Here is a 13,301-nt window from a genome sequence, read left to right as displayed (position 1 = left end):
GCCTTCATTAGATTTTTCAGGTTTCCTGGAGTCAAGCGTTTGATAAAAAATAACATTTGGTGATCTTCACATGTTTATGTGCAGCAGACTGCCGTCTCATTTATACTCCTATCTGTTAAGCTCGTTTAGTTATAGGAATATATATAGGAGTATAGTTATAGGAGCTAGAGCCACAGCTTCTTAAAGGAGCAGTTCGACTTCGAAATGCATCTTTTACAAATTATTTCCATTTGTAGAGTTGAAAATTATAAAAGGAAGGGTGTTTGTTTTATCGCGCTACGTTCAGCCGTTAGCGAGTAACAGAGGAAAAAAAATTGTAATGACGTCATACGTCGTCAAGCAGCGAGAGTAGGCTTCCATAAACAGTGCCAAGCATTTCGTTTGTGAGAGAAGCGCTGGCACGTTCTAAAGTGCGATTTCCTTTCCAGGAATTGATGCACAGACTTAGAAATGTCATCTGCATGTAGAAAATGATAATATGTGATGGTGGGCTGCACAAAAAAAAATATAATATTATAAAACGTAGTTTTTTCCTACAAAGCATAACTTCAGTGTTTCACAAAACAAACTAAAATTTTGAAACCAATACCATGTAAATGGCGGACGAGATTGCTACAACACCTAAGTACCTTTTCTTTAATTATGCTTCCGATTCCCAAACATAAATATGTTCATTTTCACGTTTTGTTCCAATTTTTAACGCCGACCCTATAATTTTGTACTTCAAGGTATGTACAGGAGCGCGACATATGTAGCAAAAATGAAATAACATCTGTAAAGTTTGTCAGAATATGAAAAATACTTTACCGGTTAAATTCGTTTCATTCGCATCGCTCTCCAGAACAACTCCCATCACCCATTTCATCATTGTCACTTGATACAGAAAAATTAAACGAAATCAATGTCCTGAGGAACACTGTCATCGTCACTGATTCCTTCTACGAGACGGTATATTTAACTCCCCAATTCACATTGTATAGCTGTTGTATTTACATTTATTTCTAAAACAGTAGTCACAATCATGAGTGACACCGTTGCTATTACCCTCTAATGCCTCGTCTCGACTACAAGCATCAATTGCGTCTTGTACGATATTTTTTACGTTGGTAACTGGATATAGGTAGGCGCTTATTCAATGGCTCGGATTCTAAACCTGTCAATAATATACTTGGAATAGCATTCTTTCTCGGTTTGCGTGTAAATAATTCTCCTGGCATTATCTTTTTTTTTTTCAGTAAATATGACTGCTCGAAGTCGGACTCTAAAATGTTTGGAAAAAACACGAGTGTTTTTATCTGACACAAAATTTTTCCTATCGATTTTATTGATCCATAATTTATATCGATTTGGTGATTTCTTACGACTTGGAAACGTAAAAACCTTTATGTTCTCAGCTTTAATCGTACAAGAATTACAATTGAAAATGGCGTGTTAGGCATTTCTACCTCAATTCACAGAGTTAGCACGCGCTGTTCTAACACGTGTTTTCTACTTTGCACCAGGTTTCTTTCAGAAAAAATGCTCCACGGAAGACACACTTATAATATAATAGTACTGTGTGAAAATAATGTGCCCCTCCGAACACTATTATAGACGTATTATAGATATCTTCCTGGGGACACTCTCAGAGCTCAGGGAGACAGTGTCACCACCAAAAACATATCTGGAACAAACACTGCTTCGCACAACACTATGTAATTACTGCTCTCTCTCTAGTTTTTTAAATACTAATACTGTAGGAAAAACTAACAAAAGCGTCCCTCAAGAATTCAACACAAAGCGAGACTGCTAACGAACCCAAAACACAATCTATTAAATCCACTGCATTATTAAAGGTTTATCAGCTGCATACAAGGGAGTGGTTGCTGACTCACATTGAGTTCCTCGTGTAGCCCACGTCAGCATTTGTGATTCATCAAAAACAAATGCCTATAGAAGCCGAACGAAACGGCCTATCAAGATTTTAAAAAAAAATACGAGTCTCTTATTTTTTGTTACCCTTTATATTGCACCAAACTTGTTTTTACCTCGAACTGCTCCTTTAAAGTGGGATCTGGAGCATATGAGCTCCTATTGGGTATGATATCTGAGTTTCTCACACCACGAGAATGCTAAACGCTTAACCACGAGAGAACATATGCCTGGAAGCTCGCTTGACAGCAGTCAGTTCCGCAATATATATGCGCGCACACAGCTAAAAGAATGAAGACAGTATGTAAATGAACTGAAGTTGAAAACAAAGACACAAGTTACGTAATGTTCAGATTTCCAATCGTTTGTAATGCATTAGAGCAATTGTATTAATTTTCAACGAACTTAAAAAGTTCGTTACTGAATTCTCTATGTCTGTCTGTGTGTCTGTCTGTGTGTCTGTCTGTCTGTCTGTCCGTCCGTCTGTTTTTTTTGCGATTTGTTCAATTTTGAACAACCCTGCATTCGATAGAGAATCACAAACTATCACAGACAGTGATTAAATTTTAGGCGTCACTTTTACCGTTTCCAAGATATTGGCCAAAAAATGGCCGACTTCCAGAGATTCAAGGAGCCATACCTTGGGAACCGTAAGTCATAGAGAGACCATTTTGGTGTTGATCAATATCTAAAAGGATGGTAAATATTTTGGTATCAAATAGTAACCGGTGGCCACTATTTAATTGGCCGCTAGTTTGGCCAGTGGCCACCAATTAATATTGGTACCAAAATGTTTAATATTCTCTTAGGTATTGACTAACACCAAAATCATCTCCCTATGAGTTACCGTTCCCGTGATATTGGCCAAAAAATGGTCAATTTCTAAATGTTTAAGGAGCCATAGCTCGGGAATTATAAGTTGTAGAGATGATATTGATGTTGACCAGTACCTAAGAGGATGGTAAATATTTTTGAACCAAGTAGTAACCGGTGGCCACTGTCCAACTGGCCACTGGCCAATTGTATAGTGGCCATCTATTAATATCGGTACGAAAATGTTTAGCATTCTATTAGGGATTGATTACCACTACAGGGTGTCCACTGATTTTCTAAATCCATTTTCCCTGACTTTCCTGGTTTTCCAGGCAAGATCTAACATTTTCCAGACACACACCTTTCCTCTACATAAGAATGAAAGGAAAGCCCTCCACAACATCCACTCACTCCCTTCCTTTCATTCATTGAGTACATACGCAGCATCATTCAAAAAAGAATTCTCTCCCAACCTTGGGTTGTTATTCCATTCTCTACAACTGTCAAAAATTTGGGAGTCATAATAAATCAAAATCTCTCCTGGTCAGATCAAATAAATGGAGTTTGTAAGAGAGCATTTGGTGCCCTACATACATTAAATCGACTAAGAAATTTTTTACCAATATCTTTGAAGATCAAACTTGTCAAGGTACTGGTGTTCCCACATCTTGACTATTGCGACTCAGTATATTCTGATCTAACAGAAAATCAATCAAAGCGCTTGCAAAGAGTACAAAATGCCTGCATTAGATTTATTTTCAATATAACTTACAGGGAACATCTCACATCTTTTTATAAAAAACTGTCATGGCTGACGTTAGTTGGAAGAAGAAATTTACATAATCTTACCCTATTGTACAAAATACTACGTCAGAACCATCGTATCTAGCCCGTAGATTTTTATATTTATCAGACTTTCATACTAGAAGCACAAGATCACAAGATAATTTCTTGCTCTCCATACCCAGTCACAATTCTGATTCATACTCAAAATCCTTCACAGTAAGTACTACGCGCCTCTGGAACAGTTTACCTCAATTAATACACAACGTTTCCACAGTTGCCAAATTTAAAAAATCTGTAAATTCCCTTCTCTTAAGTAAAGATAAGGATACTGGTAGCACATGAGGCATCTTCGTTTTACCAGATTATTAATAACCCACATATGAACACACAACCAATAGGTAACCTATGTTAATTTGTACATCTTATATGTTCATACTTCTAGTACCGCTATATGCAATATGCAATTTTAGGTTTCTCCATGTTATTTTTTGTTTCCTCTATTGTATATTATTTTTCATTTTTTGTTTTTGTTCCATTTTTTTTACTTAAGTAGCATTTTTTTTTTATGTGGTTCAATACTCTTCTTTTGTAATTGTTAATATTTTCTATATATTGGTGTTTTTTTTTTTTAAATATATCTAATGTATGCACGTGGTTAAGTGCTCGGAGAAGGCTGCAGAGCCTTAACTTCGCCACGTAAAAGAAGTCATAAATAAATAAATAAATAAATAAATAAATAAAAGTTTTTTTCTTTACCATGTATAACTTAGCGTGGTGCTGTAGTGGGACGCAGTGGTTAACAGAATGTCCACGAGATGTAAGCTATTTTGCTGTTGAAAGATATTTCTACCGACTATTACACACCATCTTTAATGAAGTACCTATTGGTTTCAAGCTAACCGAAACAAGTCAATAGGGTATCATCGTAAGAACGATGCGAAAGACAACACATTGCGTGATCACTGAATTTTGACCACTGTTCCGAATAATGGATTGAATCATGTTGCCACTTGAGTTTCGTGATGACGCAGGGTCATCATTCGTTAGTGCATATCTATGGGTCTAAGTAATCAGTCAATAGTGAGAGTACAGTCGTGATGAATAAACGCCAATAAATGCCTATTAAGTGATTCATAAAAATCAGACCTCGGAATGTTTGAGCAACCGCAGTGAAAGGTATGAAGACTGGCGTCAATAGGAACGAAAGACGAACTGTCGGCAAGACTGAAGAGGACGCTGCAAGGCTGAGCGTCACATTTAACGAAATGTATGGACTTACAGGCGCAGTACAACGAAGCACCTGACTATCCAATACAACTGTGGAAAATTTAAACATACTCCGTAAAACAATATTAGCAGACACCGTCGCTAGTCCCTCACTCGAGTTCAGCAACGTCAAAGACATGGCTGGCGCAACAGACAAGCGAGTAGCATCAACAGTGAAGCCGTTGATGGTGGGTGTATTATGGAGAAAGTTACGATGGGAAAAACTAGATTCCTGGTGTTTGTAAACAAGCGTATGCTGATGTTTGGTGTCACAATCTCCTAGCAGGCTGCGTAAATCCCACTGTTTGCACTTTTTACCCAGTGGCGATAGTATCTTACAAGACGGTAATACGCCTAGCCTACAGGAGTGGTACGTTACAATGTGGACATCCAGCATCTTCCACGGCTCCCGAATTACTCTGGATCTCAACCTATGGGATGCCACGGAACGGCACATTCTGTTTCTCGAGACACCTCAAGCTCGGCATTGGACGACCTATTATATGTAACTTGGTTAATCATACCGGCAGATAATTATTGACATACAATTACATCACTGCTGTACATAACGCGAAAAGAAGACCTACCTATATACTATTACGTAGGTGGTCAAAATTCAGTTATTGGTAGGTAGATGTTCCAAGTTAAAGAAGTTAATGATTATAATGGTACGGGCATGTGCAATCTAGATCAGTCGCCTATCAAGTAAATATAATAATAATAATAATAATAATAATAATAATAATAATAATAATAATAATACCTCGATCGATAGAGTAGAGTATTTACTATCAAAAGTGGACGCACTGTATCAGTAGGACCACTTGGCACCTGGTGTTCTTACCACATACAGTAAGTAATATTACCATTAGCGGTTTCAAAGTTCAATACATTCGTAGCTCCCGACAACAAGTTCAGTAATTTTATACTTGTATTACATATAGAGCTACTGATAATTAAATTTGAAATAATGAAAATGACCAAAAAGTACAAGAGATACAATAATGTATTACAGGCAGTTTAAGCAGTTTTCGATTTGCAAGTAATATGGCTGTACACGACTTTGCACTCCAACAATATAAGCGGACTCTAGATTAGAAGTTTTCAAGGTTACCGATTCACACACACACTTATATCTTCTCATTTTCTATAAATACTCACTTCATCGTGTAGTCTTCCGAGGCCTAGGAATTCTTTCTCAAACTTGGGTACACCAACACCTATATACAGTATATAAATTATGGTTGTCGTAAAAAGTGAAACAGTCAGAAGAACGCATCTCTTGAGACGTCTCGAGGTAGTCACTATAAAAATAAAAACAGTACGTTAGAAACAATTACATCTTAGCCTATTCACGAACTGAAAGACAAAACACATTTACTTACGTATAGAATGATGATAAAAGGTAATAATCATAATTGTATAAAATACAAGTTACAGGCAGATGTAGACAGTAGAGCTTTGATAACCGAGTAAACTCCTGTATTATGACCTAGACATAAAATTAACGCAGATAACGCAACGATTAACTACTATAGAATGTGTAAACAGCTCATTATTCTATAACTGTGTGTGAACAAGTTCTTTGGGATGGATAAAAAAAGTAACATTAGGGTCCTAACAATACAATTGTACACTGCGTTAAAAAAAATCATAACTGAAAATACATGATGTCCTCAGTGAACTGTTATAGAAATGGAAGACAACCATAAATCAAAATATAAGTCAATTACAAGATAATGTTAAACACAAACACACTAAAGGGACTACATATACACTCTTAGACTTCACGCCACGAACAAACTCCTCGACGGAGTATAGTGAACAAAGAGGAATGAGAAAAAAAGAAGAAAGAATATTAGAATCATCTGATCATATGTCTTTCTCAGCTGTATGACCTATGTGTCAGTTACCTGGACTAATTCAAAATCAAAATAATCACAGATCTCAAAGCTAATTTTATTTATTTATTTTACGACCTTCTCTTAACAAAGGGAACATACTGGTTCATCCAGTACGTACGAAAAGACATCTGGAAAACAAGACAATGGAATCAACTCCGGAGAGTTTTGGACAATATCATTCACAGAATGCCTCCAAAACACAAGAAAAAGAAAAATAGCTACCAGCAAGCCTACAAAGAATATTCCAATAGCCAGCAAAGGTTGTGGCACAGATATATATTTATCGAGCAAGTGAGGAAACCCAAAGGCGAAAGAGGAAAAACTAAAGCAAAAGAAAATTAAAACGAAAATGAAACAAACACTGGGTATTGTCAGTACATAAAAAGTATAGTGCAAAGGTAGATTATAGGTACTGAAGAAATAATTGAACAAATAAATAAAAATTATAATTGAATAAACAAGTAAATAAAAATTCAGAGGCGAATGAAAATTAAGACAAATATGACATAAAATTGAGAGAAATGAGAAAAAAGTGGAAAAATGCGAGAGTGCAAGGGTGTAATGCAAATAATAAATAAAAAAAAAAACAAACAAAACAAAAACAGCAAACCCAAAATAAATATGTTTAATAAGTGGGAACAGAATGTGAAAACGTGTCGGTGAAAACGAGTAAAAAGACGGAAACACCAAGGACGGACAAAGAAGGTTTTGCTGAGCACGTGGTTGAAATAAGGAAATTCCGAAGCGGGTATAGGAAACAAATTACAGCAAACATTCGATTATTCGTGCAAGGCATTAGAGTATTATTGTTGTTGTTGATTTGATTTCAGCGTCCCTTTTAGCAGTGAGGCTATATGAGACGTGAACCTACAGCTTAACGTGGGATTTGAATCACATGACCTCCCGCCGGGAACCGAACCCCGGCATTGGATTATTATTACATTACTTCAATGAAGGTTTTCGATAGATTCAAATGCCAAGAAATTTCGAATACATGTGAACCGACCTCATACAACTAGTAGCACGCGTGCCACAAACAGCAACAATCGAAACACAGCCGTAGTATAGACACTTTACATGTTTGTGACTTCTTTATACTAAACTATTATTGACGCAAATCAATATACGTTTCAGATTATTCATGATTTTCGTTCATTTATGCAGTTTTGTTCGGTGGTTAGCACGAATAATCGGATGTTGTGTGTACTTAGAACACATTATCACATGACATTAAGAAAGGTACACTACAAGCTCTTTCGTTGCCACTTCATCACATAGAGAAGGAAGTGGGAAGAGAAGAAACATTAACGAGTAAAATGGTACCTATGAAGCATCATGTTGGATGTCACATTGAAGTACATAGTTATGTAATGAAATGGTCAGAACAAAGGACTCCCAGCACGAGTATATGCGAATCAATACAAAGTAAAAGACATTAACATGACAGTAATGCACAGAGGTGATGATTTACAGGATTATCACGCAGCCTCGCCGAAGAAATTGTATGCATCTATTGAAATATTAAATAACGACTAAAATATCATTCTATGATACTGCTGACAAAATAGCTTGAAAATAAATCCAAATAAGACAAAATCTATTATAATAGTTTCGATTGGCAGAACTGAAGTTTAGCATTCTTTTCAGCAGCAAGGCTACATGGGACGTGGACCTAAAGCTTAACATGGGGCTTGAGCTCGTGAACTCCCACCGGAAATCGAAACCGGGTCTTCAAATCCTAAGGCACGTACGCTAACCATATAGCCAGAAGGGATATCTATAATAGGTCCAAGATCCCTAACAAGTATTATAGAAGAAACACTATTGCTGTTGTGCTATAAAATTAAAAGTCAATAATTTAACGTAGTCAACACCAATTACAGCTAGATAGCAAATACTTAATCGCTCTAAACCATCGGTAATACATGGAATTCTAGAAATTTTAAATAGCAAATTAGACGAGGTTTAGTATATTCCACAGGAAAGAAGTTCAAACAACAGACAAAAGATAGTATCAGGTTTTATATAACACATGAAAATCAATTTCTGTGGAGGAGTGGAATAGGCCCTTCTTCCACCAAGTAACCTAAACTAAATATTTAGACTAATTTTGTAAAATCAAAGTTTATAGAACTTGCAATATTGTTAACTACATTTTCATAAACTTTACAAAATCCTCCTCACAAAAACTGCTTTCTTAAACGAAACGCAATACAATTGATTATTTATAGCTGAGCCTCGTAGTTGATGCTTTTCCAATAGTGCTAATGAACATGAAATTGCTGTAGCAATATGCATAATTCAAAATTCATAGTCAAAATGTAGTCGTAATTCAAAAGCCGCAAACATTTAAGAGGCCTCATCCCAGCGAAATTAAAAAACCGCTAATTTTACAGTAATTATGTGATATCTTCCAATAGATAAAAGATAATCGAAATGTGGAAGAGCGCCCTAGACAATATCATTTTACATGAGATACCATTATCACGACTCACTTATCTGCTTTCGATTTCGAGCCATTTTAAAAATCGGCATTTATTTTCGCGTTTCTAAACAGTTGAAAACGGAAAGCCACTAGGTCACTTGTGATAACAGTACCTCACACAAAATAATCGAAATGTGGAACAAGAGCGCCCTAGACAATATTATCTTTCATCTATTGGAAGATATTACATAATTACTGTAAACTTAGCGGTATTTTAATTTCGCCGGGATGAGGCCTCTTAAGTGTTTGCGGCTTTTGAATTACGATTACATTTTGACTATGAATTTTGAATTATGCATATTGCTACAGCAATTTCATGTTCATTAGCACTATTGGAAAAGCATCAACTACGAGGCTCAGCTATAAATAATCAATTGTATTGCATTTCGTTTAAGAAAGTGAGACGAGGCCTCTTAAACAACTACCTTACTTAACAGCATATACTCGAACGCATTGAACTGAGATGAATATGTTTAGCAACAGACGCTTTAATAGTTTAACAAAGGAACATTATGCATATCGAGTTGTAACAAAAATTGGAATATCCAATTAGGGATTTACATTTATATTAATTTAATAATTTAGGCATTAAACTATTAATTATAAACCTAAATAATATTTCTTAGAATTGTAATGTGTTTTCCTTCCGATATTTTAGATACACTGTTCGGATAGTCTAAGCTAAGTAACTCCTAAAACCATCATTTTTTGTGTGTGTATGTGCTTGTGTTTGCACGCGCGCGCAAAAGTGTATGTGTTTTCTTTAACAGAAACAAAATTGTCTGCATTTGCCACGGTTCTAGTTTGCTCTGAAGCGAACATTAAGTAACAAAATAATAAAATATGTCAAATAGCAAACAACAAAGTGTGTTTTCAAGACTTCACTATTCCGAGTCCTTCCCCATCGAGTGAGTTACTGCCAAACTGACAATTTTAAGGGACTCGTGGCCAGGTCAACATTGTTTCCAATTTGATAATCATATGTAAACTCAATGTCTATAATTCGAACATTGTTTGTATCTAGATGGAAAACAGTACTAAACCTTTTTCTAATTGTTACCTTTGTTTTTATTAATATAATTGGTGATAATAAAATCCCAATTTCTCTCCAAATTACCTTTTGCAGTATTTAACAGTGGATTCCGGTCCTTTTGTATTATGCTTTGATTACGATTATTATATTAAGATGTACATGGGTTAATACGTATATTAGAGTGCACAGATTAGTAACCCTACAGGAGGAACTAAACAGAATTACTACATTGGCTTTTGTAATAAAGGGTTACAGTACCACGATTATAGACATGGAAACAATATGTCCTTAATAAGTTCAATACCTATATAAATGGGCACAAATTGAGACATGAAAATGTGCCCCTCCCCCAAGAGTGTTTCCTTTCTGGATTTTCCGAATTTTTCACACAAATTACGGGAAAAGAAAGAAAAAGCTTGAAAGTCAGTTTAAAACCCCTCGGAAATTTGGAAATTAGGTCTATACAAAAGTTATTTCTTTGAAAAAAAGAAAAAAGTTAACAGGCATTTATCTGGTCTATTGTACTTGTGACGTCACCTGCATAGGGATGATGAAAACAGGACATTAGTATGAGATCAAAAGAACACATCGGGGAGTCTCCTGAGGATAAAGAGGCGATTTCAGGGTTTCAAAACACTTGCAAACTTCTAAACACTCAATACGAAAACTGGAAATTTTACGTCAGATGACGTGTTCGAAGCGTATTACTTAAGGACTAAGAATCCACTGTTGAATACTAAGAAAGTTAATTCGGAGAGGGACTGAGATATCACAGATTATGTTAATACAAACAAACGTAACGATTAGAAAATGCTTTATTACTGTTTTAATCTAGATATAAACAATAATCAAATTATAGAAACTGGAATCACATATGATCATCCAGCTGGAAACACTAAAGCAGTCGTCGGTTCAATGGAAGTGATTGTCACTTTTAAGAAAAACAATGATTCCTAAAACAAAAATATAGGCTTCAGTTTAGTGCACACTAGTTAAATAAATAAATGTTAATTATGTGTTTAAGTTAACATATCTATTGCAAGAGGTAGATAAACTACAAGTATAGATAAATATACTGTGTAGTATGTTTTTCGTTATGTCCCTGTTGAAATACAAGAGCAATGTGAAGACTACAAAAATAACGACTTAAGCTATGTGACCTTGAAGAAGAATGTCCGAACAGTGCATTCGAAAGATTGGAAGAAAGAAAGAAAAGGAAAAAAAAAAAAAACAGGAAGGAATATTATTCAGGTTAGTTGATAATTTTACACTGTGTTCCATACGCTCTATTAGTAATAATGAAAACACCTTTATCAAAATGCAAAATCAGCAATTAGTTGCGTCAGTGATGACGGAGAAGGAAATCTGAACCGGACTCACTGCTCTAAAATTGATCACAGAAATTCAATAAAGTTCAAGGGGGAAGATTGGCGGGCCAGGAGAGACGTTGGAGTTCATCCATACTCATCAAACCATAACTGAACAGGAAAGCTATGACATCTTGCAAGACTGTGTCAGAGTCAATTCATACGAAGTGATCCAATAAAAAAATTTTGGTTGCTTGATCATTTTTATTATTTTTTAAAATATACCCCTACTATATATATATATATATATATATATATATATATATATATATTGGCCACACAAAACTAGTTTCTAGAAATTGTAATTCCAGCCTGTTTGTGACCGTGTACGTGGGTTCCTGTCACCACGGGATGGCGCGTCCTCAGGCTGCGGATCGAGGAGAAGGCTTCTAGATATAGAGGTTAGCTGCGAATATACTGAATAAGCAGTCGCGGACAAACGACTAGGAGTGGTCCTCCAGCTTGAAGGTTTGGATAAGGCTAACAACCTCATCCTGTAAAAAAAAGGCATTTGTTCAGAAACATTCACAAAAGCCTCGGACAAGGACTGATAACTTGGCACGACCTCAGCAAAAGAAAATGGACATGAGATTTGGAACATGGAATATTAGAAGTCTTTACAGGGCAGGCGCGTTAAAATCCGTAACGAATGAGTTAGAGAAATACAGGATGGACCTAGTAGGAGTTCAGGAAGTTAGGTAGGAAGGAAATTGATCTGTGAATTCCGGAAATTTTACGTTCTTCTATGGGTAAGGAAACAAAAATCACCAGTTAGGAACAGGATTTTTCGTTCATAAACGAATATTACCAGCAATTAAGCGGGCTGAATTTGTTATTGACAGACTTCCTTTTATTATTCTTAAGGGTCGGTGGTGTGATATTATTATTTTAAATGTACATGCCCCAATAGAAGATAAGGATGACGATATGAAAGACAGTTTTTACGAAGAAGTGGAACGGATATTTGACCAACTCCCGCGATACCATATGAAAATTCTATTAGGGGATTTCAATGCGAACATAGGATGAGAGGATATTTTCAAACCGATTATAGGGAACGAAAGTCTGCATAAGGAAAGTAATCACAACGGTGTTAAACTCGTGAACTTTGCAACATCCAAAAACCTAATCGTGAAGAGTACAAAATTTCCACATCGCGACGTTCATAAATACACTTGGACCTCACCAGACGGAAAAATACATAATCAAATTGATCACGTTTTAGTAGATAGAAGAAGGAATTTCTAGCATAATTGATGTTTGGTCGTTTAGAGGGGCTGATTGTGACACTGATCACTACCTGGTAGCAGCGATAATGCGAGAGAAAATGAAATGAAATCTTTGAGTTTTACGTCCCACGATTATGCCGGTTAGGCTAAAGGAGACGGTGATGATGAATAATGAATGAAATGGTGGAATGAAGAAAGTGGGAGGAAACGGAAGAACCCCGAGAAAACCTACGCACACGGTGTTTGTCCACCACAAAGTTCACTTGGCGGGGGTTGGGATCGAACCCGGGACCCCAAGCACCAGAGGCGAACGCTCTACCACTGAGCCACCGCGGCCCCCGATAATGCGAGAGAGATTATCATTGAATAAAGGTAATATTCAACGTCCGAAAACGGAGAGATTTAATATAAAGAAATTAGAAGAGAGCCAGGTAAGAGAGGAATACCAGATTGAAGTTTCGAATAGATTCTCAGTTTTAGAAATGCAATAGTTTCGGAATGCAATAG

The 13,301-nt window shown here is 36.1% G+C and overlaps 1 protein-coding gene across 2 annotated transcripts in view; it reads right to left on the bottom strand.

Annotated features, from left to right (window-relative positions):
- LOC145688366 (uncharacterized) overlaps positions 1-13,301 on the bottom strand; it is a 335,311-nt gene that overhangs the window by 298,356 nt on the left and 23,654 nt on the right. For both annotated transcript variants that reach the window (XM_081762515.1, XM_081762516.1), the window contains exon 2: positions 5,938-6,080. The gene's annotated coding sequence lies outside the window, so the exon portion shown is untranslated. The remainder of the gene's footprint in view (positions 1-5,937; positions 6,081-13,301) is intronic.

The sequence above is a fragment of the Thermobia domestica genome, chromosome 6 (genome assembly GCF_964235325.1).
Source record: "Thermobia domestica chromosome 6, izTheDome1.hap1.1, whole genome shotgun sequence".
NCBI classification, from domain to species: domain Eukaryota; kingdom Metazoa; phylum Arthropoda; class Insecta; order Zygentoma; family Lepismatidae; genus Thermobia; species Thermobia domestica.
The sequence above is the reverse complement of the archived record's forward strand: the minus strand, read 5'-3'. Positions and strand labels throughout refer to the sequence as shown.